This window comes from Glycine max, chromosome 1 (assembly GCF_000004515.6).
Source record: "Glycine max cultivar Williams 82 chromosome 1, Glycine_max_v4.0, whole genome shotgun sequence".
NCBI lineage: Eukaryota > Viridiplantae > Streptophyta > Magnoliopsida > Fabales > Fabaceae > Glycine > Glycine max.
In genome coordinates, this window is record NC_016088.4 from 31,381,931 (window position 1) to 31,388,642 (window position 6,712).

The 6,712-nt window shown below is 38.5% G+C and overlaps 1 non-coding gene across 1 annotated transcript; it reads right to left on the bottom strand.

Moving 5' to 3' along the window:
- Positions 1 to 1,310: 1,310 nt before the first annotated feature.
- LOC112997886 (small nucleolar RNA R71) lies at positions 1,311 to 1,417 on the bottom strand. The gene has a single exon (XR_003262943.1). It is a non-coding gene; the product is annotated as a small nucleolar RNA R71 (small nucleolar RNA).
- Positions 1,418 to 6,712: the final 5,295 nt, after the last annotated feature.

A 6,712-nucleotide genomic window follows, 5' to 3' on the forward strand; every position in this document is an offset into this window, starting at 1 on the left:
TTAGTGTTGTGTTAGTGTGTGTGTTAGTTAGTGTTGTTTAGTGTCTTGGTATTTTATTTAGTGTGTGTTCTGTTTTAGTTTTTCTGTTAAGTGCTTCCCCTGTTTTAGTGTTGGGTGTTTTGCTGTGAATAGTGTTTTGCGACGGATTTTGCGACCACTTTTTCTTGCGGCAAAACAGGGTAGTAGTGGAAATCAGGTAGCGACGAATTTTAGCGACCACCCTTGCTGAATTAATTAGGATTTTTTTGTTTTGGTAGCTAGAGTTGTTATTTTTGGCTAAATTGTTTTGTGGTCACTTCTTTTGATCCATATTTTGTGGGAAAAATAGCTAGAGCCCTTAGTTTGGTCAGATTTGAAGGTTCCAAAAAAGTAGCAAATTTGATTTTTGTCAAAACTTCAAACGGCCATAACTTTTGCTCCGGGTATCAGAATGACTATTATTATATATGTATTTGGGGTAGCAAAAATATTTCCCATGCCGTAACAGCCCACCATAGATCGGTTGAGGTCTCCTTCTTCCAAAAATTGCAATTTTGTCAAAAGTTTTTTATTTTCCCAGTATTATTCTCTTATTTTTCTTAACTTATCATTTTTAGCTTATACAGTTAGACTTTGAATTTTCGTTTGAAATTTTTTGTTCTATCTTCTCATCATTTTATAAGGTTTCTCACAAAATTTCAAGTCATTTGGATATCATTTAATGGTAGCTGTAGTTCAAACCTACACTGTTACTTGCATAAAAAGGCAACTAATTGTGCATGCTGAATTTAGTGTATGACTAGAGGAAATCCATCTGACTTACAACCCTTTGATCCTAAGATAGATAGGACATTTCATAGATTAGTTAGACATCATTTAGCACCTTTTGAGCATCCTGAGCATTCTATTATTGGTGATTTTGAGCATTATAATTTTGAACATTCTGAGAACATGGCACAACCTCCACCCCGTGAGAGGACTCTAAGGGAAATGGCTGCACCTGATTTCACCTATGAAAGCATGTTCATCCAATACCCTGATGAGGATGTCTCATATGTTCTTAAAACTGGACTGATCCATTTGCTTCCAAAGTTTCATGGCCTTGCAGGTGAAGACCCACACAAGCATCTGAAAGAATTCCATATTGTCTGCTCCACCATGAAACCACCATATGTCCAGGAGGATCACATATTTTTGAAGGCCTTTCCACATTCTTTAGAGGGAGTGGAAAAGGACTGGCTATATTACCTTTCTCCAAGGTCCATCACGAGCTGGGATGACCTCAAGAGAGTATTCTTAGAAAAAAAAATTTCCCTGCTTCCAAGACCACGACCATCAGAAAGGATACTTCAGGTATTAGACAACTCAGTGGAGAGAGCCTATATGAATACTGGGAGAGATTTAAAAAATTATGTGCTAGTTTCCCTCACCACCAGATTTCAGAGCAGCTTCTTCTCCAATATTTATATGAAGGACTCAGCAACATGGAGAGAAGTATGATAGATGCTGCCAGTGGTGGAGCCCTTGGAGACATGACCCCTGCTGAAGCCAGAAATTTAATTGAGAAGATGGCTTCAAACTCCCAGCAATTTAGTGCCAGAAGTGATGCTATTGCCATTAGAGGAGTGCAAGAAGTAGCCATGAATTCATCAGGTAAGACTAAGAAGCTTGAAGGTAAACTAGATGCCTTGGTTAACCTGGTAACCCAACTGGCCATGAATCAAAAATCTGCACCTGTCGCCAGACTCTGTGGTTTATGCTCCTCTGCTGACCACCACACAGACCTTTGCCCCTCTGTGCAATAATCTGAAGCAATTGAACAGCCTGAAGCATATGCTGCAAACATCTACAATAGACTTCCTCAACCTCAGTAGCAAAATCAGCCACAACAGAACAATTATGACCTCTCCAGCAACAGGTACAATCCCGGGTGGAGGAATCATCCCAACCTTAGATGGTCGAATCCTTCACAACAGCAGCAGCAACAACAACAACCTTATTTTCAAAATGTTGCTAGCCCAAGAAGACCATACGTTCCTCCACCAATCCAGTAGCAACAACAGCAACAGCCCCAGAAACAGCAAACAGTTAAGGCCCCTCTGCAACCTTCCCTTGAAGAACTTATGAGGCAAATGACTATGCAAAACATGCAGTTTCAACAAGAGACCACAGCCTCCATTCAGAGGATAACTAATCAGATGGGACAGTTGGCTACACAGTTAAATCAACAACAGTCCCAGAATTCTGATTGATTACCTTCTCAATCTATCCAGAATCCCAAAAATGTGAGTGCCATTACATTGAGGTCAGGAAAACAGTGTCAAGGACCTCAACCAGTAGCATCTTCCTCATCCGCCAATGAACCTCCCCAACCTCACTCTACTCCAGAAAAAGATGATGACAAAAATTTAAAGAGTAAGTTACCTAACAATTTCTGTGCATGTGAATCTAAAGAGAAGCAGCATATCCCTCTTCCATTCCCTCCAAGAGCAATTTTCCAACAAAAAAATGGAAGAGGCAGAGAAGGAGATCTTGGAAACATTTAGGAAAGTAGAGGTAAACATACCTCTGCTGGATGCAATAAAGCAAATTCCAAGATATGCTAAATTCTTGAAGGAGTTGTGCACTAATAAGCGGAAGCTTAAAGGAAGTGAAAGAATTAGTATGGGCAAAAATGTCTCCGCATTGATTGGTAAATCTGTTCCCTAAATCCCTGAAAAATGTAAAGATCCAGGTAATTCAGCATACCTTGTATTATAGGGAACAATAAGTTTGACAATGCCATGCTAGATTTAGGAGCTTCTGTTAGTGTTATGCCTCTGTCTATTTTTAATTCTCTACCTCTAGGTCCTTTGCAGTCAACTGATGTGGTAATTCATTTAGCTAATAGAAGTGTTGCCTATCCTGCTGGTTTCATAGAGGATGTCTTAGTTAGAGTTGGTGAGCTGATTTTCCCTGTTGATTTTTATATTTTAAATATGAAGGAGGGATTTTCTCAAGGATCAGTTCCCATCATTCTAGGCAGACCTTTTATGAAAACTGCTAGAACTAAGATAGATGTATATGCAGGCACACTATCTATGGAGTTTGGTGATATAACTGTTCATTTTAATATTATTGATGCTATGAAACACCCATCTGAAGATCTTTTTGTATTTCGTGTTGAAATAATTGACCATATTGTTGATGAATACATGACTGATCTTCAATTTAATCTGCATGCCTGTCACTCTTCATGCATTGAATCTGAATTTGTACTTGATCATATGTCTGAATTTGATGCTGAGAGTGAATCTGAATTTGATATTGATTACATGTCTACTGATGTTTTACCTCTTGAGATTGATTTTATAGAGTCAGATAAAACTAACCATGTTTCAGGAAGTACACATACCTCTGACTTTCTTTATGAGGTACAGGCTGAGAAACCATCTCTTTCTACCATTATCTAGCCGCCCACACCAGAATTGAAGCCTTTGCCATCAAATTTAAAATATGCTTACTTAGATGAGAGCAAAAGTTTTCCAGTAATTATATCTGCCTCCCTTACTGATGAACAAGAGGAGAAGCTGTTATTTATTCTCAAGAAGCATAAGAAGGCTATAGGTTGGACCCTGGCGGACATTCCTAGTATTAACCCATCCACATGTATGCATCAAATAAATTTAGAGGATGGGGCTAAACCAGTAAGACAGCCACAAAGAAGACTCAACCCGATGATTCTTGATGTAGTGAAGAAGGAGGTAACCAAGCTTTTGCAAGCTGGAATCATTTATCCTATCTTCGACAGCCAATGGGTGAGTCCCGTCTAGGTAGTCCCGAAGAAAATCGGCCTCACCGTGATAAAAAAATGAGAAGGATGAGCTGATTCCTACTCGGGTGCAGAACATTTGGAGAGTGTGCATCGACTATAGGAGGCTGAACCAGGTTACCAAAAAGGACCATTTTCCACTGCCATTCATTGACCAGATGCTTGAACGCTTGGCAGGTAAATCTCACTACTGTTTCCTTGATGGTTTTTCTGGTTATATGCAAATCACTATTGCTCCTGAGGATCAGGAAAAGACCACATTCACTTGCCCCTTCGGCACTTTTGCCTATAGGAGGATGCCTTTCGGCCTATGCAATGCCCCTGATACCTTCCAGCGGTGCATGATTAGTATTTTTAGTGATTTTTTAGAAAATTGCATGGAGGTGTTTATGGATGATTTCACTGTATATGGATCCTCTTTTGATATTTGTTTGGATAGTCTAGAAAAGGTTTTGAATAGATGCATTGAAACTAACCTTGTTCTAAATTTTGAAAAATGTCATTTTATGGTTGAGCAAGGTATAGTTTTAGGCCACATTATTTCCAATAAGGGCATTGAAGTAGATCCTGCAAAAATTTATGTTATTTCATAATTGCCTTACCCCTCTTGCGTGCGAGAGGTGCGATCTTTTCGTAGTCATGCAGGATTCTACAGGCGCTTTATAAGAGATTTTAGCAAAGTAGCCCTTCCATTATCCAACTTGTTGCAAAAGGAGGTGGAGTTTGACTTTAATGATAAATGCAAAGAGGCTTTTGATTGCCTCAAGTGTGCGGTGACTACCACCCCTATGATTCAGGCACCTGATTGGACAACCCCATTTGAGCTAATGTGTGATACATCCAATTACGCATTGGGGGTTGTCCTTGCTCAAAAGATCTCCTTACTTCACCTTACTTCTTTTCCGTCATGACTTAGGGAGTTTTCTTTTTCCTATCTCCTTCTTTACTTTTATTACATTTGTCCGATTCTATTTGATGGTTTAATTGCTTTTAATCTTTTAATTGTGCTACATTGAGGACGATGTGTTGTTTAAGTATGGGGGGAGTGTTCTTTGGTTTTGGTTTTGATAGTTGTGTTAAATTAGTTTAATTTTGTTAGTTTTGTTGGGTTCTAGTTTAATTTTGTTAGTTTTGTTGTGTTAAATTTGCATGTTTTTCTTTGAATTATAGGATATGTTCAAGTAATGGGTAATTGTTTTGAAAATAAAAGTCTCTTGACATTTTGTGATTTGAAATCCTTGTTTTTCCTCTACATGTCATGATAGTTTTGAAAGCTCAATTTGAAAGTGATAAGTTTACCTCTGTGAGAATTTGAGTCATCCATCATCATAATCTCTTGGTGTGTTTTGCCCCATTGATTGCTTGCACAATAGGCTTGGCTTGATTCTTGTTGATGCTTCCTAATTCACATGCATATTTGGAAATGATTTAGGCAATTTTGTTCTTATAAGCTTCTAGCCAAATGGACTTACCTTGAATTAATTCCTTTGATAGCCCTTTTGAGCCTACGTTACCCTTTCTTTGTTTTGAAGCTCATTACAAGCCTTAAGTGAAATACCATGATATCACCTTACCCTTAAGGAATTTGGAGCTTTGGAATTGTTTTGGGAATAAGTGTGTGGGGGGTATGTTTCATTGGAAGATACAATTTTTGGCCATGCTTAATGTTTTATTTTTGCCATGCTTGATGTATCTGTATATTGCCTAGTTCTTGCTTTAATCTTCAAATTCGCACTGTTAAAAAAAATTGAAAAAAAAATCAATTGCTGCAAATTCTGCAAATTCGTAGTGTTAAAAAAAAAAATAGAAGAAAAGAAGTTGATGCAAGCTCCATTGGAGCTTGTAGGCCTAGGATTTTTTTCATCAATGGATTCCTTTGCTTCTTGGAAGATGAATGGCAGCGGAATGGAGAAAGGGAGAGAGAGAGGAGACGCCACTTCAAGGAGAAGATGAGTCTAGAAGAAGCTCACCACCATAGGAGGCCATGGGTAAGAGCTTGGAGGAAGAAGGAGATGAATGAAGGGAGAGGGAGAGAAGAGCACGAAATTTTGTGCTCTAAATGAGCTTTGAAATCTGAAGTTTAATATTCAAATGATCAAAGTTGAAAAAAATGCACACACATGACCTCTATTTATAGCCTAAGTGTCACACAAAATTGGAGGGAAATTCAAATTTCACTTGAATTTGAAATTGAATTTGTGGAGCCAAACTTTGGAGCCAAAATTTCACTAATTATGATTAGTGAATTTTAGTTATGGTTCAGCCCACTAATCCAAGATCAATTCCAAGATTCTCCACTAAGTGTGCTTAGGTGTCATGAGGCATGAAAAGCATGAAGGACATGCACAAAGTGTGACTATATGATGTGGCAATGGGGTGTAGTAAGCAAATGCTCACCTCCCCCTCTAAAATTTAATTGGATTGGGCTTCTACCAATTCAATTAAATTTATTTCCAACCACACACATCAAATATCCACTTAGTGCATGTGAAATTACAAAACTACCCCTAATACAAAAACTAGTCTAGGTGCCCTAAAATACAAGGGCTGAAAAATCCTATATTTCTAGGGTACCCTACCTACATTATGGAGCCCTAAATACAAGGCCCAAAAATAATGAAACCTTAATCTAATATTTACAAAGATAAGTGGGCTTGTACTTAGCCCATGGGCCCGAAATCTACCCAAAGGCTCATAAGAACCCTAGGGCCTTCTCTTGCATCTTTGGCCCAATCTACTTGGAGTTTTTCTATCCAATGCCCTTGCAGGGTAGGATTGCATCATTCCCTCCCCCTTGAAAAGGATTTGACCTCAAATCCCGAGGTTCTTGAAACTCTGGGCTTTTTTACTCAACACCTGTAAAAAGAACAAAAACATATGTATTAGTGGTGTTTAGTATGTTGAAGTAAGGTAAGGTTTGAA